The following is a 12,500-nucleotide window of genomic DNA, read 5'->3' as shown; positions in this document are numbered from 1 at the left end:
AGTCAAATTAAAAGGAGATGCTACCCGGGCACCGATATTGAGGACGGGACAAGGTTCCTTAAAGTCCGATTCCCCAAGGAGGTGGCATCCCTGCCATACAGCACGAGGCTTGAGACAGCCGAGGGCCAGCAGTACTTCCGGGTGATGCACAGCCATCAGGTGAAAACCTGTAGGCTGTGCATGAGCCCGGAGCACTTGCTAAAAGACTGCCCGACATTTACGTGCTACAAATGTGAGGAGAGGGGACACTTTGCAAGGGATTGCAATGCGGTTAGGTGCCTGGAGTGTCAAGAGGTTTTAAATAAATGTGAATGCTGGATGGAGGGAGAGGAAGGAGGAAGGGAAAAACAGGTAGGCGGACAGGTGCATGAAGGAAACAACGAGGAGGATGGACAAACTGATGAACGACAAGAGGAAGAAGAACAGAGCAACAGTGAGGAAGGGGAAAGAGAAAAAGACAACAGTAAAAATGATGAACAGACAACGGAGCAGGATACTCAAGGGACTGAAATGGAAATATCGGACAGTTTTAATACTTTTATGGAGGACGTGGAGAGAGATGGACATGGAAGGATGGATCAAAATAAGGAAACGGACAGTGAAGAAGAAATAAAGACAGACAGCATGGACAAGGACAGAGGGGGAGAGGACAAATAAGAAGAAGAGCATTGAAGGTAAAACCAAATTTGGAAGGTGCAAGGAAAAAAATAATGACAAAAAGTAACAAATATGACGTGTTAAGAGGCTTGGAGGGAGACAATGGTGAATAATGGTTTTTAAGTATTTATCTGTATTTCTTTTAATGGTTTTAAGTTGTGTTACTTTTAATGCAAGGGGACTGTTGGACATTGGGAAATTTGAAAAAGTAAAAGAGAAATGTAAAAGGGAAGATATTATAGCATTACAAGAAACAAACTGGAGAGAAAATGTTATGTTTGATTATAAAAAGAGATGGGATGGTGGTATTTTATATAATAATGGAGATGGGAGGTTTGGAAGAGGTGTGGCTTTTTTAATGAAGGATGATGTTTTTAAAGTGAGTAAAATTGTGTATAAGGACAGGTTGGGGAAGTGTATTGTAGTAGAGACAAAATATGAAGGAAGAGATTTGATTTTAGTAAATGTACATGCACCAGTGGAGGAGAAGGAAAAGAAAGAGTTTTTTAATGTTTTAAGAAATATTGTAAAGAAGTATAAAGAAATAATAATGATGGGAGATTTTAACACGGTTTTTAGCAAGCAAGATATGGCTGAAGGAATGGTTTTTAAAACGGATACGGGAAGAAAAGAATTAAAAGCATTAATGAAGGAAAATGATTTGATAGATGTGTGGAGAGAAAGGAATGAACAGAAAAAAGAATTTTCAAGGAGACAAATAGTGGGGAGTTTTGTATGCCAAACTAGAATTGACTTTGTTTTATGTAGTAGAAATGTGGAGAATTTTATTGAAAAGATTAAGTATGAGGAAACAAGTTTTAGTGATCACAAGTTCTTATTTTTTATAGTGGACTGGAGTAAAATGCAAAGAGGGCCGGGAGTATGGATTTTAAATGTGCAGATTTTAAAGAATGAAGATTATGTTGCAAAAGTTAAAGAAATAATAGAAAAAGAAAAGGAAAATGGAATGTATGAAGAGGATAAGAGAATATGGTGGGAGAATGTAAAGTTTTTAATCAAAAAATTCTCGATCAAATATTGTAGTTTAATACAGAGATGTAAGAGAAACAAAGAAAGAGAAATAAAAGCAAGTTTGGAAAAGGAATTGAATAAAGAAGATAAAGACATACAAAAGATAAGGGAGATAGAGGGAAAATTAAAGGAAATAGAAGAAAAAGAATACGAGGGAGCGATGCTAAGAAGCAAAGCAAAATATGTGGTGGAGGGAGAAAAATGTACAAAGTTCTTTTTTGATCTAGAAAAAAAGAAGGGGAAAGCTGAAACGATTAAAGAAATAAGAGGGAAAAATGGGGAAATTGTAGAAAGTAATGAAAAGATTTTAGAAGAAATAAGGTATTTTTATGAGGATCTATTTAGTGCAAGAGGTGTGGAAGAGGAGGAAAAAAAGAAATGTTTAAATCAGATAAAAGCAAAGGTAGGCGAGCAAGACAAAAAAGAATGTGACCAAGAAATCAGAGAAGAAGAGATAGAAAGAGCAATAAGTCAACTGAATAAAAAGAAAAGTCCAGGAATAGATGGTTTGGGAACGGAATTTTATGTATGTTTTAAAGGAGTTTTAGTAAAGATTTTAAAGGATGTTTTTAAAGTTGTTTTTGAAAAAGAAGAAATGAATGAAAGAACAAGGATGGGGTTAATGAAACTAGTATATAAAAGGAAAGGAGAGAAAGTAGATTTAAAAAACTATAGACCGATCACGATGCTGAACACAGATTTTAAGATTTTAGCAAAGATTTTAGCAAACAGGTTAAAAGAAGTAATGCCAAGTATAATTAAAACAAATCAAGCATATGGTGTAAAAGGAAGAGACATAGCTGACATAACGATGAGTATAAGAGACAACATTTGGTGTATGAAAGATAAAAATGAGGAAGGATATGTAATTAGTTTGGATTTCGAGAAAGCGTTTGATAGGGTTGAGCACAGATATTTATTTGAGGTTTTAAGGAGTTTTGGTTTTGGTGAGAATTTTATTAAATGGATTGAGATTTTATATAAGGGTGCACTAACAAGAATTAAATGTAATGGGTTTTCAACAGACTGTTTTAAAATCACACGTTCAATTAGACAGGGTTGTCCTCTCTCTGCTTTATTATATTCACTTGTATCAGAACCATTAGGATTGGCAATTAGGGGTAAAGAAGGAATAATAGGGATTGAAATTGAAGAAAACAGGGCTGAGGGGAAAGTATTTCAATATGCTGATGATACGACGATAATTGTAAAGGGAAAAGGGAGTGTTAAAGAAGTAATGAATGTTGTAAAAGAGTATTGTAGAGGATCTGGAAGTAAAGTAAACGAAGATAAAACAGTATATATGAGATTTGGTAAAGCTATGGTTTTAACGGATTGTTTTAATTTTAAGGAAGTGGACGAAATGAGGATTTTAGGAGTTTTAATGGGGAAGAATGAGAGGAAAGTAAGGGATGAAATGTGGGAGCAACTAGTTACAGATATAGAGAGGAGGTTAAATTTTTGGAAATTAAGAACTTTAAATTTAAAGGGGAAGGTTTTAATATTAAATGTTTTAATGGTTTCTAAATTGTGGTATGTTTTATATGTGTCTGAAATGCCTTTATGGACAGAGCAGAGGTTGAAGAAATGCTTTCTTGACTTTTTATGGGAGGGGAAACCAGCGAGAATTGCACATAACACGATTTTAGGGGCGGTGGAAAAGGGAGGCTTAGGTTTAATGGATGTGGAACAACGAAAAAATGCTTTGAGAGTAAAAATTGTTAAGAAATACCTAAATGAAGAAAACAAAACTGAGTGGAAGAAAACAATGAAATACTTTTTAAATAAATGTGGTGGTTTTAACATGGGGGATGGAATTTTATGGATGAAAACAAAATTATGGATGACTGAAGGATTACCTGCATTTTATAGAGAAATTTTTAGTGCTTGGGGAAAGTTTTTAACGAAAATTGAATATGATCCGCATGGGAGAGAAAGCATTTTAAATCAACCTCTGTTTTTAAATAACAACATTTTAAAACAAGGGAAAGAAATATTTTTAAGAAATGGATGGAAGTGGGAATTACAAGAGTGAGAGATGTTTTATATGAGTTTAAAGAGGGGTTTTTACCAACACAATATGTTTTCGATGCAATGGAAGTGGCAAAAGAAGAATACAGCAAACAAGAAATAACAAATAAATATGAAATCATTAAAAATGCAATACCAAAGGACTGGATTAAAAGAATTGAGTGTGTGGAAGAAGAGCCAAAAGAAAAGAACATCTATGTGAAACTTGGGGGAAAATTGTGTGATTTTAAAGAATGTACTGTAAAAATGTTTTATTGTGTTTTTAGAGATGGTGTTTTTAAAGAACCAATTGTAAATAAGTACTGGGTGGAGAAATTTAAAGATTTAAAAGAAGAGAGTATATGGAGAAACATGAGAGGAAAATGTGTGGAGACAAAATTGGAATGTTTGGAGTATTTTATAAGACATAAAGTGGTTTTTACTGAGTATATTTTAAATAAAATCGGGATGACACAAAATGCAATGTGTAAAGTGTGCCAAGAAAAAGAAGAATGGATTTTACATATGTTTTTATATTGTAAAGAATTGGAGGATTTTTTAAAGAAATGTAAATGTGTGATTAAAGAATTGACTGTGGAGTGGGATGAAAATGTAATGGAATGGAACAGAGTGGTGATGTTTGGTTGGGAGAAGAAGTGTCGGAACAAAAAGTTTATAAATCTGTGGGTAATGTTGATGAAAAGTGCAATATGGGAAAGAAGAATTGTGGCGAAAAAAGAAAAAATTGTGTTGGATGTTTGGACTGTGTTTAAAAGGAAAACAGAAGTGTACATGGAAAGACTTTATGTGTATTTTAAATGTGAAAATATGTTGGATGTTTTTTATCATGTTTTTACCCCTCAAGTTTGTTGTGTTTTAAAAGAATTAATGTGGAAGCTGCCAGGAAGTGAAGGAGAATATTGAATTAATTTATGTAAAGGTATGATGTAAGGTGGTGTATGATATGTGATGTAAAGGTGATTGTATAAGAATAACTGTAATTTTTATTGTTTTATTTATTCCATTGTATTTTATTGATCTGATCTCCCTCCAAGACCGACAAGTTTTGTAAGAAAATGTTTGATGTATGATATGTGATGTAAAGGTGAAATGTGATGTAAAGGAGAAATGTGATGTAAAGGAGATTTGTGATGTAAAGGAGATTTGTGATGTAAAGGAGATTTGTGATGTAAAGGAGAAATGTGATGTAAAGGTGATTGTGTAAGAAAAACTGTAATTTTTATTGTATTATTTATTGTATTGTATTTTATTGATTGAAATTTCTTAATAAAAAAAAAAAAAAAAAAAAAAAAGCACGCCCGATCTCGTCTGATCTCGGAAGCTAAGCAGAGTAGGGCCTGGTTAGTACTTGGATGGGAGACCGCCTGGGAATACCAGGTGCTGTAAGCTTTATGTTTTTCTGAAAGTATAAAGAATGTCTTAAATAGCCCACTCTTGGCAGCAGTTTTCGCTTACGGCCATACCACTCTGAGCACGCCCGATCTCGTCTGATCTCGGAAGCTAAGCAGAGTAGGGCCTGGTTAGTACTTGGATGGGAGACCGCCTGGGAATACCAGGTGCTGTAAGCTTTATGTTTTTCTGAAAGTATAAAGAATGTCTTAAATAGCCCACTCTTGGCAGCAGTTTTCGCTTACGGCCATACCACTCTGAGCACGCCCGATCTCGTCTGATCTCGGAAGCTAAGCAGAGTAGGGCCTGGTTAGTACTTGGATGGGAGACCGCCTGGGAATACCAGGTGCTGTAAGCTTTATGTTTTTCTGAAAGTATAAAGAATGTCTTAAATAGCCCACTCTTGGCAGCAGTTTTCGCTTACGGCCATACCACTCTGAGCACGCCCGATCTCGTCTGATCTCGGAAGCTAAGCAGAGTAGGGCCTGGTTAGTACTTGGATGGGAGACCGCCTGGGAATACCAGGTGCTGTAAGCTTTATGTTTTTCTGAAAGTATAAAGAATGTCTTAAATAGCCCACTCTTGGCAGCAGTTTTCGCTTACGGCCATACCACTCTGAGCACGCCCGATCTCGTCTGATCTCGGAAGCTAAGCAGAGTAGGGCCTGGTTAGTACTTGGATGGGAGACCGCCTGGGAATACCAGGTGCTGTAAGCTTTATGTTTTTCTGAAAGTATAAAGAATGTCTTAAATAGCCCACTCTTGGCAGCAGTTTTCGCTTACGGCCATACCACTCTGAGCACGCCCGATCTCGTCTGATCTCGGAAGCTAAGCAGAGTAGGGCCTGGTTAGTACTTGGATGGGAGACCGCCTGGGAATACCAGGTGCTGTAAGCTTTATGTTTTGTTTCAAAAAAAAAAAAAAAAAAAAAGAGTGTCTGAATACCTTAAATAGCCCACTCTTGGCAGCAGTTTTCGCTTACGGCCATACCACTCTGAGCACGCCCGATCTCGTCTGATCTCGGAAGCTAAGCAGAGTAGGGCCTGGTTAGTACTTGGATGGGAGACCGCCTGGGAATACCAGGTGCTGTAAGCTTTATGTTTTGTTTCAAAAAAAAAAAAAAAAAAAGAGTGTCTGAATACCTTAAATAGCCCACTCTTGGCAGCAGTTTTCGCTTACGGCCATACCACTCTGAGCACGCCCGATCTCGTCTGATCTCGGAAGCTAAGCAGAGTAGGGCCTGGTTAGTACTTGGATGGGAGACCGCCTGGGAATACCAGGTGCTGTAAGCTTTATGTTTTTCTGAAAGTATAAAGAATGTCTTAAATAGCCCACTCTTGGCAGCAGTTTTCGCTTACGGCCATACCACTCTGAGCACGCCCGATCTCGTCTGATCTCGGAAGCTAAGCAGAGTAGGGCCTGGTTAGTACTTGGATGGGAGACCGCCTGGGAATACCAGGTGCTGTAAGCTTTATGTTTTTCTGAAAGTATAAAGAATGTCTTAAATAGCCCACTCTTGGCAGCAGTTTTCGCTTACGGCCATACCACTCTGAGCACGCTAGAGGGAGCTAGCAAGCAACAGGAAGTGAGGTGGCTATAGTAGGGTGGAAAAGGTCCACTCAAAAGTGTTTGTGTTTTTTCTGTTTATTTGAGTCTTAATAATTGTTTTTGTTTCAAGCTTTTGTGTTATTTTTTACTTGTCCTCCCAACAGCCTAGCTGTTTGGGAGGGATAATTTGTGTTTTGTTTGTTTTTTGTTCTTTTTTTTTTTTTTTGTTCTTTTCTTTTTTTCGAAAAATGGAAGGAATTACGGCAACGGACATGGACTTGGCACGAGGAACACGGCGGCAAATGGAAAACGGACTGGGAAAAACTCAACGAGATAAGGATGGCCCTGAAAGGAGATTTAAAAGAACCTACTCCAAAGAAGCAACAGTAGTAGTTGATCTGGCAGAAGTGCAAGAAGGAAAAGCAGAAGACATAATACAAGCACTGAAAGATAAGTTGGATGTTACAAAAATATTAGCTGTAAGACCCAAAATGATGAAGGAATACGAGATTACGTTAGAAAAGGAAGAAGATATTGAAAAGCTGAATGAAGGATTGATGATTAAAGGAAAACTATGTGAAATTAAAAGATTGAATAACAGAGAATTTGTTGTCTCTTTCATGCATCTGCCCGCTTACCTGGATGACGCAGAGATTCTACAGAAGCTGGAGGGATGGGGGGTAACTCCTGTCTCTCAGATAAGAAGAAGGTTCTACACCGGCACCAACATAGAAGATGGAACGAGGTTCCTTAAAGTGCAGTTCCCAAAGGAAGTGGTCTCCTTGCCCTACAGTACCCGAATTGAAACGGATGATGGTCCGCAATACTATAGGGTGATACATAGCAAGCAGGTGAGAACCTGCAGGTTGTGTATGAGCCCTGATCATGTAATGAAGGACTGTCCCGATTTTAAATGTTTTAAATGTGAGGAAGCAGGCCATTTCGCGCGGGACTGTAAGGTGGTGAGGTGTCCGGACTGCAGGTGTGTACTGGACAAATGTGAATGCTGGTATGGAGATCAACAAAATGGAGAAGAGCAAGGGAGCGGGCAGATGCATGAGACAGACAATGAAGAGGAGCAAAGGGAGGACATTGGAGTGATACAAAAAGAAGACAATGAAGGCACGGACAACGACGAGGATATTGAAGGGACTGAGCTAACACAGGACAGTGTGGAAATGGAGGTACGGATGGAGTTAAACGAGGATCGGCAAACAGAAATAGAAGAGCCAGAAGAGAAAGAACGGATAGCTGGGAAGGACAGAAAGGACAAAGACAATGAAAACAGGGGTGGAGACGGCGCTACGGGTACATCCAATAAAAGAAGAAGAAAAGTCAAGGTAATACCCAATTTAGAGAAAGCTAAAATTAAAATCTGGAAACAAGGTAATGAGGAGAAACAGGACTGTGGAAGAAGTGCAAAGGAGGGGGAGGAAATGGAATAACGAAATTATGATGCTAAAGATTGACTTTTTATTATTTTTTTTAATTGTGTTGAAAATTGTTACTTTTAATGCAAGAGGGTTAATGAATGGTGTGAAATTTGAAAAAGTCAAGGAACTGTGTAGGGATGAAGATGTAATTTTATTGCAAGAAACTAACTGGAAAGAGAGTGTAATGGAGGATTTTAAAAAAAGATGGGAAGGGGAATTATTTTTTAATAATGTGGAAGGAAAAATGGGAGGAGGAGTTGCGATATTAATAAGAAAAGATAGAGGTATCAGGTTAAAGCAAATGTATAATGACAAAAAAGGGAAATGCATGGCTGTAGAAATTAAGATGGATGAAGACGATTTTATTTTAGTAAACGTACATGTTCCAAATGAAGAAATAGAAAAGAAAAGATATTTCAATGTTATAGCTGAGTTGATAGAAAAATGGAAGAGGGTAATAATTGCAGGGGATTTTAACACTGTTTTTAGTAAATTGGATATGGCTAACGGAATGGTTTTTAAATCGGATGGGGGAAGAAAGGAGTTAATGTCGTTGATGGAGGAGAAAAACATGGTTGATGTGTGGAGAGAAAGAAATGGGAAAAAGAGAGAATTTACAAGAAGACAGCTGGTAGGGAATTTTATGTGTCAAACTAGAATAGACTACTTTTTAAGTACTAGGAATTTGGAATGTTTTATTGATGGAGTGTTTTTTAAAGAAACAACTTTAAGTGATCACAAAATGGTGCAAATGAGAATGGATTTTAAAAAGGAAATGAGGGGACCAGGGGTATGGATTTTAAACACTGAAGTTTTAAAGGAGGAGAGTTTTAAAAAAGAAATAGAAAATAAATTAGATGAGGGTGAAAAAGACTTGATGTACATAGAAGATAAAAGGCAATGGTGGGAAAACATGAAATATGACATAAAGAAATATGTAATGAGTTACTGTAAATTGTTACAAAAGGTGAAAAGAACAAAGGAGCAAGAAGTAAGAAGGATATTAAGAGAGGAGTTAAATAAAAAGGATGTAGATTGGCAAAGAGTAATTGAAGTGGAGGAAAAGTTGAGGAAAATAGAAGAAGGAAAATATAAAGCGGCAATGATAAGAAGTAAAGCTAAATATACGGTAGAAGGGGAAAAATGTAGCAGATTCTTTTTTAACCTTGAGAAAAGCAGGGGGAGGGCGGAAATAATTAAAGAACTTAAGAATAAGGAAGGACAAGCTGTTTTAAGTACAGAAGGGATTTTAAAGGAAATAAGCACATTTTATGAGGAACTTTTTAGATCTGAAGAAGGAGATGAGGAAAAAAGGAAAATTTTGTTACAACAGATAACAAGAAAAGTCGGTGAGGGGGATAAAAAGGATTGTGATAAGGAAATAACAACTGAGGAAATTATGCAAGCAATAAATCAGTTAAGTGTGAAGAAAAGTCCAGGAATAGATGGTTTTGGAAGTGAGTTTTATAAGGTTTTTAAAGAAAAAGTAAGTCCAATTTTAAAAGAAGTCTATGACGAGGTTTTTAAAAAAGAAAGAGTACACCCAAGAATGGGCTTAGGCTTAATGAAAATAATTTACAAGAAAAAAGGAGACAAGGCAGAACTGAAGAATTTTAGGCCCATTACAATGTTAAACACGGATTTTAAAATATTAGCCAAGGTTTTAGCGAACAGATTAAAAAATGTCATGCCAAACATAATTGAAACTAACCAGGCCTATGGAGTAAAGGGGAGGGACATAGCAGATATCACAAGTAGCATAAGAGATATAGTGGGGTACATAAAAGAAAAAGGAAAGGGGGCATATGTAATAAGCATGGATTTTGAGAAGGCATTTGACAGAGTGGAGCATGGGTTTTTATTGGCGGTTTTAAAACAATTTGGTTTTGGGGAGAATTTTATAAAGTGGATCTCAGTTTTGTACAGTGATATCCTAACAAAAGTAAAATGTAATGGTTTTTTAACGCAACCTTTTAAAGTTTCAAGGTCTATAAGACAAGGATGTCCACTGTCAGCGCAGTTATATTCGTTGGTGGCTGAACCCTTAGGGCTTTTAATAAACAGAGAGGGAAAAATAAAGGGAATAAAACTAGAAGAAAAAGAGGAACTAACAAAAATATTTCAATATGCTGATGATACGACAATTGTTGTCGAAAATATAGAAAGCGTGAAAGAAGTGATGGAAAAAATTAAATGCTATTGTAAGGGTTCAGGTGCAAAAATAAATGAAGAAAAAACGGTATACATGAAGTTCGGAAGGACAGAGGTTTTAACGGGGGTTGTTAAGTTCATAGAGGTACAAGAAATGAAGATTTTAGGAGCAATTTTAGCAAAGAACGAGAAGGAAGCCGTGGATAATATGTGGGAAGAGACACTGGGAGGGATGGAAAGGAGACTGATTTTTGGAGAAACAGGTTTTTAAGTTTGAAAGGGAAAATTTTAATTGTAAACATGTTAATGCTATCAAAAATGTGGTACAAGTTACATGTGATGTCATTGCCAAACTGGGTTTTTAAGAGAATTAAAAGGAGTATTTTAGAATTTTTATGGGAAAAAAAGCCTCCAAGGATAGCGTACAATACGCTGATAGGGAAAGCAGAAGAGGGAGGGATGGGGTTAGTCGATGTGGAACAGAAGATGAAAAGCATGAGGGTAAAAGTGGTTAAAAAATATTTGGATGATAAGAACAAAGCTGAATGGAAGAAATTGATGGGATTTTATTTAAATAAATGCGGGAATTTTAACCTTGGGGAAAACATTTTATGGATGAGGTTGAAAAGTTGGATGATGGAGGGGATACCACAGTTTTATAAAGAGGTTTTAAATGCTTGGAGGCTTTTTTAACAGAGGTGGATTTTAATCCGGAGGGGAGGGAAGTGATTTTAAATCAGCCTCTGTTTTTAAATGACAAAATAAAGGTACATGAGCGGGATATCTATTTTAAAAAGTGGCTACAAGTGGGGATTGTAAAAGTGAGAGATATTTTATGGGAGTTGAAAGAGGGATTTTTACCGCTTCAAGTGATTATAGATGCGATGGAGGAGAAGGAGGAGGATTTTAATGTGATGGTTTTAAAAAAACAGTATGAAGATGTCAAGGAAGCAATCCCAAGGCAATGGCTAGATGAAATTAAAAAGAAGGGAGAAAGAGAAAATAAAATGATGGTGTTTTTAAAACGTAAAGAAAAGAGAGTGGATTTTAATTTGGGTACTGTGAAAATGTTTTATGAGTTTTTTATAAATGGAGTTTTTAAAAAACCTGCTGCCAATCAGATCTGGTTAAGGCATTTTAATGAACTTGAAGAAAAAGACATCTGGAAGAATAGAACATGGAAATGGTTGGATGTAGATTTAGAATGTTTTGACTATTTTATCAGACAAAATGTGATTTATACAGAAATGAGATTGTGTGTAATGCAAAAGGAAGCAAATGCCCAATGTAAAGTCTGCAAAAAAGAAGATGAAGGTATTTTACATTTGTTTTTATTATGTGAAAAGCTCAGCCCATTTTTTAATGAACTGAAAGAAATTGTCAAAGAGTTGAGAGAAAATGAAGAGGTTACTGACTGGAAGAGATTTTTTATGCTGGGAATGAAAGAGAACAAAGAAAATAAGAAACTTGTGAATTTGTTTTTAATCTTGGCGAAAAAGGCAATATGGAAAAGAAGGAATGTAGCTAGAAACAGGGATTTTATTCTAAACTTATGGGTGCTTTTTAAACAGATGGTAGAAAACTATGTGGAAATGTTGTACAATTATTTTAAATTGGAAAACAGGATGGGGGATTTTTATAAAATTTTTACAAGAGATGTTATATGTATTTTTAAACAAAAGCAATTTTTCATGCCAGGAGAAGATGAAAGTTTGTTGTTTTAGTTTCAGGGTTAAACTTGTGTTATGGAGGAGTTTAAAAGATGTGTAAGTGATGTGAATTTTATATTTTATTATTGTTCCTTCAACAGCAACTTTTAATAGTGATTTTAGTTTGACAATGTGATTAATGTAATTGTATGTCTAAGAAAAATTGTTTTGTTTTGTATTGATTGGAATTTCAATTAAAAAAAAAAAAAAAGCACGCCCGATCTCGTCTGATCTCGGAAGCTAAGCAGAGTAGGGCGTGGTTAGTACTTGGATGGGAGACCGCCTGGGAATACCAGGTGCTGTAAGCTTTATGTTTTGTTTCAAAAAAAAAAAAAAAAAGAGTGTCTGAATACCTTAAGTAGCCCACTCTTGGCAGCAGTTTTCGTTTACGGCCATACCACTCTGAGCACGCCCGATCTCGTCTGATCTCGGAAGCTAAGCAGAGTAGGGCCTGGTTAGTACTTGGATGGGAGACCGCCTGGGAATACCAGGTGCTGTAAGCTTTATGTTTTTCTGAAAGTATAAAGAATGTCTTAAGTAGCCCACTCTTG

At 36.4% G+C, this 12,500-nt stretch overlaps 9 non-coding genes across 9 annotated transcripts; all 9 read left to right on the top strand.

Annotated features, from left to right (window-relative positions):
• The first annotated feature begins 5,169 nt into the window (after positions 1-5,169).
• Positions 5,170-5,288, top strand: LOC137016725 (5S ribosomal RNA). The gene has a single exon (XR_010894298.1). It is a non-coding gene; the product is annotated as a 5S ribosomal RNA (ribosomal RNA).
• Positions 5,289-5,348: 60 nt separating this feature from the next.
• LOC137016714 (5S ribosomal RNA) lies at positions 5,349-5,467 on the top strand. The gene has a single exon (XR_010894287.1). It is a non-coding gene; the product is annotated as a 5S ribosomal RNA (ribosomal RNA).
• Positions 5,468-5,527: 60 nt separating this feature from the next.
• LOC137016703 (5S ribosomal RNA) lies at positions 5,528-5,646 on the top strand. The gene has a single exon (XR_010894276.1). It is a non-coding gene; the product is annotated as a 5S ribosomal RNA (ribosomal RNA).
• Positions 5,647-5,706: 60 nt separating this feature from the next.
• Positions 5,707-5,825, top strand: LOC137016691 (5S ribosomal RNA). The gene has a single exon (XR_010894264.1). It is a non-coding gene; the product is annotated as a 5S ribosomal RNA (ribosomal RNA).
• A 60-nt stretch (positions 5,826-5,885) lies between these two features.
• Positions 5,886-6,004, top strand: LOC137016680 (5S ribosomal RNA). Its single transcript, XR_010894253.1, has one exon. It is a non-coding gene; the product is annotated as a 5S ribosomal RNA (ribosomal RNA).
• An 80-nt stretch (positions 6,005-6,084) lies between these two features.
• Positions 6,085-6,203, top strand: LOC137016668 (5S ribosomal RNA). The gene has a single exon (XR_010894242.1). It is a non-coding gene; the product is annotated as a 5S ribosomal RNA (ribosomal RNA).
• A 78-nt stretch (positions 6,204-6,281) lies between these two features.
• On the top strand, positions 6,282-6,400 carry LOC137016656 (5S ribosomal RNA). Its single transcript, XR_010894231.1, has one exon. It is a non-coding gene; the product is annotated as a 5S ribosomal RNA (ribosomal RNA).
• Positions 6,401-6,460: 60 nt separating this feature from the next.
• LOC137016645 (5S ribosomal RNA) lies at positions 6,461-6,579 on the top strand. Its single transcript, XR_010894220.1, has one exon. It is a non-coding gene; the product is annotated as a 5S ribosomal RNA (ribosomal RNA).
• Positions 6,580-12,333: 5,754 nt separating this feature from the next.
• On the top strand, positions 12,334-12,452 carry LOC137016838 (5S ribosomal RNA). The gene has a single exon (XR_010894410.1). It is a non-coding gene; the product is annotated as a 5S ribosomal RNA (ribosomal RNA).
• Positions 12,453-12,500: the final 48 nt, after the last annotated feature.

This window comes from Chanodichthys erythropterus, unplaced genomic scaffold, assembly GCF_024489055.1.
Source record: "Chanodichthys erythropterus isolate Z2021 unplaced genomic scaffold, ASM2448905v1 ctg002040_np12, whole genome shotgun sequence".
Classification (NCBI taxonomy): Eukaryota; Metazoa; Chordata; class Actinopteri; order Cypriniformes; family Xenocyprididae; genus Chanodichthys; species Chanodichthys erythropterus.
Note: the sequence above shows the minus strand (reverse complement) of the source record. Positions and strands in the feature narration are given on the sequence as shown.